Source organism: Podarcis pityusensis (assembly GCF_964106645.2).
Source record: "Podarcis pityusensis genome assembly, chromosome: W".
Taxonomy (NCBI): Eukaryota; Metazoa; Chordata; class Lepidosauria; order Squamata; family Lacertidae; genus Podarcis; species Podarcis pityusensis.
Window position 1 is genome coordinate 34,002,036 of NC_138045.1, and position 14,561 is coordinate 34,016,596.

Here is a 14,561-nt window from a genome sequence, read left to right on the forward strand (position 1 = left end):
CACCACTTACCCCAACTCCAAACCACCACAGAACTCCCCATGATGCTGGAAGCTCAATGGTTTAGTAAAACCATCAGCCAAGTTATCGTGACTGGCACAATATTTCAGCCGTATCAAACCTGACTGAACACTTTGACATACATTCTGGAAAAGTATGTGTAGATGCTTGGTTCTGGCCTTAAACTGCCCAGATTCTGCTAGCTTCAGACAGGGTTGATTGTCTTCCCAAACAGTGATGGGCAAGCTACAATCCCCGCAGATCTCTTGCACCAAGCATCTATAGAACTCCAGTTCCTGGCACAAATCTGACAGTGTGCTGAACTCAGCCTCAGTAGAGAACAGCGCAACGAGACTTTGCTTCCGGGACTTCCACCCAACAAGAGATTTCCCAAACTTTATTACCACCCCGGATACGGACTTCTTGTCATCCAGATTTGCCCAGTCGCTGTCTGCCCAGCATGTGAGCTTCGTCTCACCTGCAGCTGACAGTTTGAGACTGAAGTCTTTGGTATCCTGCAGGTAACGCAGTAAATGCTTGATACCATGCCAGGCACTTACACTGGGCTTTGAAGCTTCCCTACTGAGCTGATTGGTAGCAAAAGCAATGTCCGGTCTGCTCCATTGGGACAGATACAACAGACTACCCAGAGCTGACTGAAAGAGCACAGCGTTCTTGAACTCAGCACGTTCTGCTTGCTGACTGTCCATCACATAGCTTGTCTCCATGGGTGTCCTAACCCCTGCACAATCAGACATTCTGAACTTCTCAAGCAACTGCTCTATCTTGCCTTTCTGACTGAGCAAGAAGCTACCATCCTCAGTTCTAGCTATCTCCACGCCCAGGTAGATCTTTACTGCACACAGGTTCTTGAGCTGAAACCGCTTCCCTAGCTCTTTGGCAAACTTCTGTACCTGTTTGTCTGCCCTTGCGGTGTAAATGATGTCATCAACAAAGATTAACACCATTTCCTGTGACTCTCTTGACCCTTTAAGGTACAGGCAGCTGTCAGCAAGACTCTTCCTGAAACCTAGCTTCTCTAAAGCTTCATTCAGGCACAAGTTCCAATTCCTGGCCGATTGTTTCAAACCGTAAATTGACTTGTGAAGTCTCCATACAGTACCTTGCTCATTGCCCTCAGACCCTGGAGGAGGAAGCATGTACAGATCCTCCTGGAGGTCTGAGTTCAAGTAGGCTACATCCACATCAAAGTGATGCACCAGCAAACCTCTTTGTGCAGCAATGGCTAAGAGCATGCACAGAGTTTCACTTCTGGAAGTTGGAGCATATACCTCAGTATAATACAGCCCCTTCCGCTGCGTGAACTCTCTGGCTACTAGCCTAGCCTTGTACTGTGGTTCTCCAGTTGCTGTGGGTTTAAGACGGTAAACCCAGCGGCTACTCACGGCCTGTTTGCCCGCTGGCAACTTCATGAGGGAGAACACACCTAGAGACTCCATTGAGCTCATCTTCTTTTGCATCGCCTCATGCCATTTCCTGGCTTCTTCCTGAGGCAGTTTCTGAACATCCTCGAAACTCTCAGGTTCACACTGTGCCATACCAACCCACACACTAGTGACTGCAAACCTGTCAGGAGGTTTCCCTTTCGTTGCCCGAGTTGAACGGTGCAATCCAACTTCAGATACCCCCTCTGACCCACTAGGGCCAGCCAGAACGTCCTTGGCATCAGAGAGCTCCCCCTCTGACTTGCTGCACTGTCTGGACTTCTCAGCTGACCTTATGGGAGAAGAAGGAGCACTGCTGTGTTCAAGCTTCACAGCCTTAGGAGAAGTTCTCCCCTCTACCTGATCTGGGTCTGGACTCTGTGCCTCAACAGAAGGTTCAACCTCTTCCTCTTCTTCATCAGCAGAGTCAAGCAGACTCTCTGAAAGAATATCAGGGTTCCCATGCATGCGTGTCCACCCACTCTGCTCACAGAATTCAGCACTGTTGCTGAGCAGAATTCTGGACTGATTCCCTGATGGATAAGCAAATCTCCACCCCCTTGGTCCCTGGCTCATACCCACAGAAAATCATCTTTTGGGACCTAGGGCTACCCTTTCTGCGTTTGGCCTTTGGTATGAGGACCCAAGCCTCACAGCCCAAAACACAGAAGAAATGCACCTTGGGCTTCTTGCCGTGCAGCAGAAAATAGGGTGTGTCCCCTACCACTGAATTAAACGACCTGTTCAAGGTAAAATTGGCCGTCTGCCAAGACTCCCCCCAAAAGCGCTGTGGGAGCCCAGCATCAAACAGCAACGCTGCGGACATCTCCTGCAGCGTTCTGTTCCAGCGTTCTGCAACGCCATTCTGCTGGGGACTGTGTGGAGCTGTCAACCTGTGTTGAATTTCCTTCTGGCGGAAGAAACTTTGCAGCGCAGACCCGGTGAACTCTCCGCCACGGTCGCTCTGAAAGTTTCGCATGTGTGTGGAAAACTGCAGTTCCACTGCCGCAATCCAATTTTTGATTAGCAGCGCAGCCTCACTCTTGTGTTTAAGAGTGAACAGTCAGCCATTCCTCGAAAAATCATCTATCAGCACCAATGCAAATTTGGCTCCGCCCAGACTGGTTACTGACATTGGGCCACACAAATCTGCATGTACTAACTGAAAAGGCCTAGTGGTCATCCTTTCAGACCTTGGGTATGGGCACGTTTTCACCTTTGCGTGCTTACACGCTCTGCACTCAAGAAACTTAGCACAGGATTTCATTTTGCACCCCTCAGTGCATTCTGGGATCTTCTTCACGTAACCCCATGACACGTGAGCCATACGTCTATGCCAGAGATGAGCACATGCATCATGGACTGGAACATTGGCACATTACGCTTGAGCTGCCTCCGTGGCATCTGGACCTGCAAGAGAAGCTTCTAGCACAAACAGCCTATCTTTACATTCCACACTGACTAGTTGTTGCCTGTCCCTGGAAATAGAACACATGTTATTCTCAAAACAGACTCTATAATTGTCAGCAACAAGAGCGGTGACGGATAGCAACGCACAGGACAGTCCAGGAACAACAAACGCCTGTATCAAATTCTGTAAGAAAGAACAAAACAGTGAGCCAGTCTGCGTCAGAGCACGCTTAGTCCCATCTGTCAAACAGACAGAGTTTCCAGAGACTACAGAGGTTCAGTTCCTCAGAAAACCACCAGAGGGCATGAGATGATGCAAAGCTCCTGAGTCAATCACAAAAAACAGCACAGCGTCCTGTTCACAGCTCCTGATTCTTGCCATAGAAGCTGCTAAATGTTTATGTTCAGGGCCGTCTCTGCCAGCTGTCTTTGGCTTTGCTTCCCACGTTTCAAAGAGCTCTTAATCTGGTTGCTCCGGGAGACAACCTTGGGCCCTTCCTGCACCTCCACTGGGCAGTCTCTCACGAGGTGGGAGGGAGAACCATACCGATAACAGCGACATGTAGCAAAAGCTCTCACAGCTTCCCCTCCAGCCATTCCTGCACTCACTGCACCCCCACCTTTGGGTGCACAGCCTGGGCCTGCATGCTCCCCAGCACTCTGGTTTCGGGCCTCTACATGACGTGGCCTCTCGAAGACAAAGCAGCAACTCCCAGCTGTATCTTCAGGAATGTGGCCTTCAGCCCCCACCGGGTCCTCAGCTTCCCCTCGGCCCTTGGCTCCTGCTGAGCTTTCACACAGACTCTTCAGCACCTGCCAGGCGGCCTGAGCAGTCTTGAGACCCTCCAGGTGGGGCAACAGCAAAGCATCCACACTTGCTCTCAGCATACAGAGCTCTCACTGCTCTCTCTGCGCTCTCTCTCTCTCTCTCTCTCTCAGCAGAGCAGCCTCCACGTCTGCTGCACCAGCTCCAGCAGCAGCTTTCATGGGTGGGGCCAGCTCCTTCTGGAATGGACTCCAGAGCCCTGTGGCCAAAAACAACCCCCGTGCTCTTCTGGCCCAGATTTCCCAGTTCTGGCTGTTGAGCTTCTCAAACGGGACATCATAAGATTCCTGGAGAGCAGCCATCTCCTCCCCCAGTCCTCCCTTGGGGCTCAGAGGTACTCACGCGTACCAGCCGGCTTCCGAGGAGAGGCCTCCAGCGACACTTTGCAGCACACAGCTTGCAGCCAGTGAGACCCCCTGCTTTCCTCCAGGCAGGGTCTCAGAGCTGGGCTTCCTTCTTCAGCAGCCAAAAGCTTTTCAGCACACAGCACATAAAAGCAGGCTTTCTCTGACAGCGTAAAAACTTCGGCTCCATGGCCTCTGAAAGTAATTTCTTGCTCAGAGAGATCATAGTCCGGCGGGCTTTCCTTGCTGCGCCAGGCCTTCAAAGGCATTCCAAAGCTCTGAGCAAAAGCAGAGTCTAGTAGTGGTCAGAAAATAAGCCTCTGTCTTCTGTGCATCGATATGCATAAATCAGGCTCTCACGCAAAGTTACTAAAACTAAAAGCACTTTATTTATAGCAGAAACTATCCATTATCTAGTAGAGTACGGAACATCGTACAAACGTGTCTGTCCCAGACAAAAACAAAAGCAGAATAGAACAAAGGACTGAGACTCTCGGATGTGACGCAGAGTCTCTCCACCCCACAGTAGGCAGGACGCACATTCTGAGCTGTTTAACCCTGTAAGCTCAGGTTCTCCTCACACATACTGCCCAATCCTAGTTATCAGTCTTACTACATATTGCAGGAAGTGGCAGCAGGCTGCCCCCCGCCCCCTGACCCTGTGAGCTAGCCTGTAGCTGTGGTTTCATTGCTTTTTTCCAGCATTGTCATCTGGTTGGGTGATCTGAACTACAGGCTTTGCCTTCCTGATGCCAATGATGTGAAAACTCTGATCACTAAAAATGAACTTCAGAGACTTCTGACCTACGACCAGGTGAGAGAGATATTTGTGTTATATGTGGTGGTTTAGGATATTGCCCTGTTTATTTCCTCTGTCTGGGATACCCCAGCCTAGGCTAGAGAAACCACTTTCAGACAGTTAGGAGCAAAGTGTAGCTATAACATAGAATGACTGTGACTTCTACAAATGCTTTTTAAGGTTGTAGTTTTGTGCAACCTTAATCAGAAGCAAGTCCCAATTAAAATGGAGGGTTGCCTTGGAATAAATAGGACTGCTCTGCAATTTCCCAGTTAAAGGGCTTTCCTAGCTCAGCACACGCTCCAGATGTTTGTTGGACTCCCATCAGCCCCAGCATAGCTGCTGTCTAGCAATAGCTAAAGGTCTAAGGTTTCCTGCTCTAGGTTTTGCATCTATCTGGAAAATCTGCATTGCTCACATGTTCTTATCAGCAGATACTTCCATTAAATCAAATTAATTTGCTGATGCTTTTTGTTTTTAATTTTTCTCTCCAAGGTTTGTGTGTTCATAATCTTTACGACCTTTCTCCCACTTGGCATAAGGATCATTGGTATTTTGTGTTGAAACAGAGGCCTGATTGCTGCACCTTATGGTGGATTTAAACTCTGTGAGCGTAGTCATGCCTTAGCCCTTTGAGAAGGATGCTGCAAGGAAGGCAAGGGGGGGCAGCCTCAGACTTGCAACATATGCAAAACCATCATAAAACATTAAAAACTTCCCTAAAGGCTGTATAGTTACTTATCTCCTTGACATCTGACGGGAGGGTGTCCCACAGGGCAGGTGCCACTACTCAGAAGGCCCTCTGCCTGGTTCCCTGTAACTTCGCTTCTCACAGTGAGGAAACCGTCAGAAGGCCCTCGGTGCTGGACCCTGATGCCTGGGCTGAACAATGGGGATGGAGACACTCTTTCAGGGCTGAGGCCATTTAGGGCTTTAAAGGTTGGCGCCAACACCGAGAATTGTGCTCAGAAACGTGCTGGGAGCCAACGTAGGATGCAAAAGGATGGTTTTGCAGTTGCTCATATTGTCGGGGGTGTATTCTGGTGGTGGTTAACAGTTTGTATGGATTATTGGTACATATAACATTGCATATTGTAGGTATGGCTAACCTGTGGTCTGCCAGATGTTACTGAGCTGCAGTTCCTGTTGGCTCCAGCCATCATGGCCAGTAATCAGGGATGATGGGAATTGTAGTTCTGCAGCATTGTGAGGGCCACGTGTCTGCTACTCCTGAGTTAGAGGATTTTCCTGTTGTGTGATGCAGCAAAGTAATTTAAGATGACTAGGGGCAAAAATGCACAAGCATCCTGTACCTTTAATAATTGGGTATAAGATAGGATTTCAGCAGGTATACCCCTTTTTTTGCACCTGGCTAACCTACTAGTAAGGACGCGGGTGGCGCTGTGGGTTAAACTACAGAGCCTAGGGCTTGATGATCAGAAGGTCGCGGTTCGAATTCCCGTGACGGGGTGAGCTCCCCTTGCTCTGTCCCTGCTCCTGCCAACCTAGCAGTTTAAAAGCACATCAAAGTGCAAGTAGATAAATAGGTACGCCTCCGGCAGGAAGGTAAATGGAGTTTCTGTGCACTGCTCTGGTTCGCCAGAAGCAGCTTAGTCATGCTGGCCACATGACCCGGAAGCTGTACGCCGGCTCCCTTGGCCAATAAAGCGAGATGAGCGCCGCAACCCCAGAGTCGGTCACGACTGGACCTAATGGTCAGGGGTCCCTTTACCTTTACCCTACTAGTACTTCACCTTGGTCTTCCAGCACAATAGTGGCTGTTAATAGACTCCATTGTCAGGCAACAGGGGGTCTTCTGCTTCTCTGCTGATAAGCGATTTCTTTTTGGCTTTAGCTAAATATTCAGCGTACCCAAAAGACAGCTTTTGCTGATTTCACAGAGGGAGAGATCAAGTTCATCCCGACGTACAAATTCGACTCTAAAACAGATCGCTGGGACTCCAGGTAAGCGCCTGCTTGATAGTTGAGCCTTTGTAAGTAAGTCCTCTAAATCATTCTTCTGCAAGGCTTGTTTGTTTTTCCTAGTCTGCTGAGATGCTAGTAGTGTCCTGCCTTTCCATCCACTTGAGCAGGCTAGTAAAAAAATATATTTTAAAAATTGCTTTCTGCTAAGCAAGCTGGTGGAGGAGGGATAGAGTTGAGGGCTGGATGGACTTCCATTCCTCTGCAGCCAGAATGGACATCAAGCACTTTGCTTGCATGGAATTCCTGGTTGCCAAAGGCTGCTAGGCGAGTTGTCTAATGCAAGGCTGTGATATGTTGTCTTCCTCAAGCCATCCCTGCTCTGCAAATGTTTTGGCTCCTTTTCCCCACATTTGTCCTGATAACCAGCATCCTCTGTTTCATGGTGTGTATAACCGGTGTTGCAGTTCATTGAAAGGTGCAGCAGGCTGAATGAGAATCCTGTTTGTGTCAAGGAAGTCTGGGAATTAGACTTGGTGCTCTCTCAAGATGAGTCTGCCAGGGCATAAGAACATGAGAGCAGCCCTGCTGGATCAGGCCATTGGTCCATCTGGCCCAGCATCCTGTTCTCACATTGGCCAATGAGATGCCTCTCGGGGAGCCCACAAACAGGACCTGAGTGCAACAGCACACTCCCCTCCTCCAAGCCATACTGCTTCTGTTGGTGGAGTATGTTCTGTGGCCATTATGGCTAGTAGCCATTGAGCCTCATCACCCATGATTTTGCATATTACTGTGGTTATTGACAACTGTAAGAAGCCACCTAGGCCTGCTAGTTTAATTTCTCTTGCTGTGGTAATGGGGAAATCAAAAGGACAGGCGGAACATGTAGTGACGAAGCCGGAAAACGGCAGGCTCCTTTGGGCAGCATTTCAGGTGCCAGAAAGGGTCTTTTTACATGTCTTGAAGCTTGGATCACTGGAAAAATAGTGTCTGAACAAAAATAACGGGGCCCCTTGCTTTGGGGAAGGATCATCATTTGGTGGTGTGCCATATGCTTTGTATGCAGAGTCTCAAGTTGAAACTCTATGGCACCTCCACCTGAAAAAGGATTGGGCAACAGAGAGCTGCTGCCAGCCAGAGTAGACTTAATTAATTAATTAATTATGGGGTTGGAAGGGATCATGAGGGTCATCTAGTTCAACCCCCTGCAATGTAGGAGTCAAAACTGGGGTAGGTCAGAAATCCATTCTGACCTGGTAGAAGGCAGCTTTTGATTTCCTAACAACTCTCTCCATGAGGCAAAATACCTGCACACCTGCAAGGTCCGCCCCTTCAGAAGTTGGACTCCCAAGCCCCATCATTGTCGCGAATTCCTCGCGGCGCTTTCAGCAGAAACGCTCAGAGTCCCAAGTTTTTTTCAGTGCAGTCTTTTTAATGTGAGCTATATACAAGTATTTACAAAAACAGTCCATACAGAGTACCTGCTCCTTAAGGCAAACGAATACTCTCCACCACAGCACCACCACACCACAGCACAACCACCACACCACAGCACAACCACAGCACAACCACACAACTGTTGCACAGGCTTTCCTTTTTAAAACAGGTGATAGCCAATCACATTCCCGCTGAGTCACTCTGACCCAGCACTTCACAGAGTATTGCATCAGCCTGTTGAAGCCTGCAGACTTACTCATCATCCTGCGAATCCCAACACTCCTCCTTAAGTCAAAGGCTTGAGACCTAATAATTCTCTTAAGTCTCGAAATTTAGGAGCATCCAAACATTTTGTATACAAATCCGCCACATTACATTTTGTGTTACAGTGCTGTACCTTTAACACATTTCTTTCCAAAGCATTTTTCACATTTCCGTATCTTATAGCAATATGTTTACTCTTGCTCTTAAAGTTCTGTTGGTTAGCAAGCTGTTGTGCAGCCATGTTGTCACTTAGCACAGTGATTGGCATTTCAGAAGGTATTCCAAGCTCTTTTGTTAGACAAGCAAACCACTCTATTTGTGACACACATTCGCTTATGGCTGAGTACTCTGCTTCACAAGTACTTGTGGCAACAAATGTTTGTTTCTGGGATTTCCACTGAACCAGGGCATTTCCAATATATATGGCATAGCCAGTGGTAGACTTTCCATTTTCTCTGTCCCCCCAGCTGGCATCAGCGTATGCATACACTTGATCATATCCTGTATCCAGCACCAGTTTGTAATCTTTTGTGCCTTTCAGATACCTTAGGATTCTTTTAAGTGCTACCCAATCTCTCTGAGCCGGGTCTGCACTTCTTTGGCTTAACACGTGCACTGCCAATGTTATGTCGGGTCTTGTCCAACAACTTAAATATAACAGAGAACCCAACAGAGAATGAAATGCTGTTGCATTCTCACATTTTTGCCCTTCTGGTTCATTTTTGTACTGGGTAGTTATGGGAGTGTCAACCTCATTTGCCCTCTCCATTCCATATGTCTTCAGTAACTTTTCGATTTTTTCCTTCTGACTCAGATAATAGACGCCCTCTTCATTTCTCTGAACCTCTACTCCTAAGTAATTCTGAATCTCTCCCAAATACTTCAGTTTGTATTTGTTACCTAGGCTGTTTATAAACCAAGACACTTGCTTTTGTGCAGTTGTTATTAGACAGATATCGTCAACATACAAAAGTAAATAACAAACACTTCCTTGCACCATTGCTGAATATAAACAGGAATCAGCCAGGCTTTGTTTGAATCCCATCTTTTTCAAAGTTGTGTCTATGCATTCATGCCATAGACGTGCACTTTGGTGTAAACCGTATAGTGCCCTTTGCAGCTTTAACACCATGCTGTCTTTTTCCAGCTCATAACGTGGTATTTGCTGTAAATACACCTCGGTGTCAATAGGAGCATTTAAATATGCTGAGGCAACATCAAAATGATTAACTTTTAACCCTCTCAGACTTGCCATTGCTAAAACTGATTTTACTGTTTCAGCCTTTGCTGTTGGGGCAAACACTTCATCATAATGTATCTTTTTCCTTTGTGTAAAGCCCCTTGCAACCAACCTGGCTTTCCTCTGACAACTACCATCAGCCAGCTTTTTCACTTTAAAAAGCCACTTACAGCTTATGGGCTTTTTACCTTCAGGCAATTCTGTAGGTACAAACACATTGTTGTTTAGCAGAGAGTTATACTCTGCCTGCATTGCCTTTAACCACGCCTCTTTCTCTAGAGTAGGTAACTCTTGCACTTCTTCAAAGTTTTCTGGCTCAGTTACACAAACCTGGTTTATGGTGGCTGGGAACCCATAACGGTCTGGAGGTTGACCTTTATTACTTCTTGCAGACCTCCTTGGTTCATTAATCTCACCCCCTGGGCTACCTTCAGGACTGCTTTGGGGGTGGATTGATTCTGGAGATTTACCTCCTCCTGTCCCTGTTGCACTTTATTTTCCCCACTGCTCCATGCTAGCAGCTGGAGAAAAATGCTCAACCTTTACCTCCTCCCTTTCAGTTTCTCTGGGAGAGCTGCCAATTCTTAGCTTTGTTTCAGCTGCCTCAACAGGTACGCTCGGCAGTAAAACCTTTTCTGGCAGCAGGTTTGCATGTATCTTGGGCCAATTTCTTTGCTCATTAAAGCTGGCTGATCGACTATAACTCAAAAGATTTTTATCATCTTCAAACCTGTAGGCTTTCGTACCACTTTCATACCCAAGAAATAGCAACTGCTGTGCCCTTTTCCCACCTTTTCTTCGGTTCTTTACAGGTATGTCAACCCACGCCTTTGTCCCAAAGATTCTCAAATGTTGCAAACTGGGACTTTTGTTATAGAGAATTTTATAGGGTATGTCATCTAGTACCCTTGACCACAAGCGATTCCCAATATAATTTGCGGTCTTAATACTCTCAGCCCAGTACTTAATTGGAAGATTTGCATCTGCTAACAATGCTTTCATTTGTGTCTGCAAGACACCTCCCCTACGCTCTGCTACTCCGTTCTCCTGAGGCGTTGCCACATTGGTAAGCCTATGTTTAATCCCTTGGGAACACAACCAGTTTCTTAGGGAGCTTGCCATAAACTCTCCTCCCCTGTCTGTCTGAATAGAGCACACCTTTTCGCCAAGTTGCCTTTCTACCCAGAACTTCAAAGTTTGGGCAACGTCAGACTTTTGCTTTAATGGATAGACCCAGCCAAATCTAGAATAGTCATCCACTAGGATCAAACAGTACTTGTTATGGGAGACACTTGGTGGAAAAGGACCAGTTACATCAGCATGAATCAACTCCAGTGGTTTTTTGTTGTTTTTTTTAAAATAATATTTATTACTTTTAAAAATTACAGAAAAGGAAAAGAAAAGAAACAAAAGAGAAAGAACAAAGAAAGGAAAAAAAGAACAATACAATACAATATATAACAATACAAAACACAACCTAATCACACTAAACTAAACTAAACAAAACCCTAACCCTAAACAAAACAAAACAATAACCATTTAAAAACATAAATCTCACCCTTTCCATACTCTATTTTTCATTCCCTTGTTTCCTCTACTTCCTCTCACCTCCCTTTTTGTATTCCACTTCTATTAATTGTTTCAGCAAACCCTTTCCATCTTTCTCTATTTTCTGTCTTATTATAAATATCTTAACATATTTTTTTATCATTAAAAACTAAATACTCATATATCCTTAACTCCTTATAACATTTCTACTAAAGCCATAAAATTTCTGTTAATGGTTTCAGAACTCACAGAGTTAAAGAGTTCTGGTGACGTCTCTTTCCTGAGGCGTGGTTAGAAACACTTAAGGGAGGGGTTTGACTCCGTGTGTTTCAGTCTGACTCTCGAACGCCATGCGAGAGGGAGAATGTGTCAGTTCTCGCCAGGTCTGAATTTATGGTGTTATTCTACATGATTAAAGACAAGAGTAGATAAGGACTGCCTTGTGTCTGCTCTGATTTATTCCACACGTGCTGCACTTTGCTTCTCACCGCTGTGTTTCGCTCTGCTACCGGCAAGAGAAAGAGGCCTGAGGAGGACTTTTGCAGGAGGCACGGATAGCTTGCAGAGTTTCGCAACGGAAGTGTGCCAGGCTCCATGTTCAGTCTCTGTGTACACTCTTGTCCGGTGTAATCTGAAGAGGTTATGGAAGCTCGCTAAAGCTTTGAAGCATTGCAGGAACGTCCCACGTGTGGGGGAAGCCAGCAGGAAAGTTGCTGGGCCAGCTGGAGCTCTGGAGCTGTGTCTTTGAAGCTGGGAGGAGCTCGCTGGGGAGAAGCCGATCTGCCGGAGCCGGGAGGCGGAGAAGCTACTGCCGGGAGACGTGAGTAAGCTTAGCCCCCGGGGAGGAGGAGATGGCTCAGTCCCAGGAACACGGCTTTGAGCTTAAGCTGCCGTGTGCGAAACTAACTCTTAACTCGTGGCTAGAGTGGAGTTATTTAGCAGAGTTGTCCCTAGTTGGAGCCAAGCTCTGGGAAACAGTCACGCCGATGTCTACGTCAGCTGGGGCGGTTGAAAGCCAACGTGAAGCTGAGGAGCGTGTGCTTACTTTTTTGGCTGACAACGTGAGTGCTGATTTGAGGCCTATTGTTCTGGATGCAAGGAAGCCTGAGGTCGCTTGGGTAGCTCTCCAGGAAGCGTGTAAAGCTGGGGGCACAGGCAAGGGCCGGGAGATGGCTGCATCAAGACAGGAAAAAAGGCAAGAAAGCACGGAAAGCCGGTGCACAGCTGGGAAAGGCTGTGGGACCCCTGAGGGGGGCGAAGGGACTGTTGCCACTGCTGCTGCTGCTGCTGGTTTAGCAGAGTCTAAAAGCTGCGTGGGTGATGCAACATGTCTGCATGAGGAGCTTGGAGAGAGGCAAGCTGCTGGGGGCCCTTTACCCATCACTGGGGGTGCAGGAAAGCGTCCTGGGAGCCCTGGGAGCAGTGGGGGGGCGGTGAGCAGTAAAAGCTCAGAAAAGCCTCTTTTTCCAAAGGCTGCCAAAAGTTGTTTGCGTCGTGAGTCGAAGCCTGGGAAGCTGAACAGTGCTGAAGGCTTCAAGGCCAGCCATCTGCTGCAGAGGGAGATACGTGCTGCGGAGCTGTCTGGGAACTCTGAGATAAGTCCAGTCTTCAGAGGAACGCAGGATGTTGCGGTTACGGACGCTGCCAAGGACAGGTGCAGCCAGACGTTTGTTGGCATGGCAACGCTACAGAGCAATGCCAGCAGGGACACAACTGTGAAGTGGGTGTTGGACTCAGGAGCAAGTCATCACCTGATAACGCCATCTGCTGGGGAGCTGCAGAATTGCAGGGCTGTTTTGACTGGGATGACTTGTAAATTAGCTGACGGGACAAAACGAAATGTATCTAAAGCAGCAAATGTCTATGTTTCTGTTTTGCAGGCGGAGCTGGAGTGCTTCATTGTACCAGGGATGAAGTGTTGCCTGTTATCGATTTCTGCTCTGGCGAAGCAGGGATACAAAATTTGTTTTGAAAATAATACCTGTTCCATTTTCAGAGGGGGGAGGCAACTTGTCAACGTGGAGAGCAAGGACAATCTCTTTGTTCTGGAAACACCTCTGGAGGGTGGTGGGAATGCAGGGAAAGCACAGGCGCAGTGTGCTAGTGTTCCCAGCCATGATTCATGTGTTCATGTATGGCACAAGAGAATGTCTCATGCTTGTCTGGAGGATGTTAAAAGGTTGCCAGGCTGCACCAAAGGTTGTAAAATCACGCCATGTGAGGGATCCCTAGTGTGCAGGGCATGCAGCAAGGTAAAAAGGTGCAGGTTTCCCGGGGTAAAGAGGGTAACCACAAAACCTTTTGAGTTGATTCACACAGACCTTACAGGACCAATGAAGTGTGAGAGTCTGGGTGGGGCCAGGTTTCTGCTATTGTTAGTGGATGATTTTACTCAGAATTTATGGTCTTTTTCTCTCAGGTCGCAGAGAGAGGCGGCGCAACTCATCCAGGATTGGGTTGCGGAGGTGGAACTAAGGTTCTCCACCAAGGTGCAAGAGTTCAGGAGCGACCGTGGGTCACAGTTCACTGGGTCTGCTCTGAAGGAGTTCTTCAAGGAAAAGGGAATTCGTCACCAGGTGACGGGTGCAAAGTCTCCTCAAGAGAGAGGCGTGGCAGAGCACAGGAGTGAAGCACTGGCTGAAGCTGTCAGGGTTTTACTGTGTGACTCTGGGCTGCCTCAGAGCTTTTGGAGTGAGGCTGGGAAGTTTGCCAGCTTTGTTTTTAACAGGTCCTACAATCACGATGTAGGTGACACACCGTATTTTCTGTTGCACAAGAGGAAGCCACAGGTGCATTTCTTCCGTTCGTTTGGTTCCAAGGCTTCAGTGCCAATACCAACAGCGCAACGGAAGGAGGGTGGTCCTAGGTACCAGGACATGATCTTCTGTGGGTATGATCCTGCAACAAATGGGTGGAAGTTTGCATACCCAGAGGGTGATCAGACCAAGCTGCTGGTCAGCAAGCATGCTGAGTTCTTTGAGCAGGGTGGTTGGTCACAACCTAGGTATGGTCCTGATTTTCTCTCAGAATGTTTGTCCGATTCTGAGGGGGAAGAAAGGGAGGAAGGAGAGGCAGAGGCGGAGCCTGTTGCTGAAGACCAGGTTGCTGATGATGGTCAAGCACAGGGGTGGGTTTCTCCACAGGTTAAGAGAGAACCCAAGAGTGAGCCTTCATCTCCTGTTAGCCAAGTGCAGGGGGCCCGAAGACGCAGCAAGTCAGAGGGGGAGTCTTCTGAGCTTGCTGGAGACACACTTGCTGACCCCAGTGGGTCAGGAGGAGCGCCCGAGGTTGTGCTCCGGCGGTCAACTCGGACCACAAAGGGGA

At 47.8% G+C, this 14,561-nt stretch overlaps 1 long non-coding RNA gene and 1 pseudogene across 2 annotated transcripts in view; one reads left to right on the top strand and one right to left on the bottom strand.

The window, feature by feature from the left end:
- LOC308467808 overlaps window positions 1-14,561 on the bottom strand; it is a 921,448-nt gene that overhangs the window by 777,255 nt on the left and 129,632 nt on the right. The gene's annotated exons all lie outside the window — the stretch shown is intronic.
- LOC308467662 (inositol polyphosphate 5-phosphatase OCRL-like) overlaps window positions 1-14,561 on the top strand; it is a 49,054-nt pseudogene that overhangs the window by 6,309 nt on the left and 28,184 nt on the right. The window contains exons 8-9 of the transcript XR_013991571.1: window positions 4,726-4,837; window positions 6,678-6,787. The product of XR_013991571.1 is annotated as an inositol polyphosphate 5-phosphatase OCRL-like (transcript). The remainder of the gene's footprint in view (window positions 1-4,725; window positions 4,838-6,677; window positions 6,788-14,561) is intronic.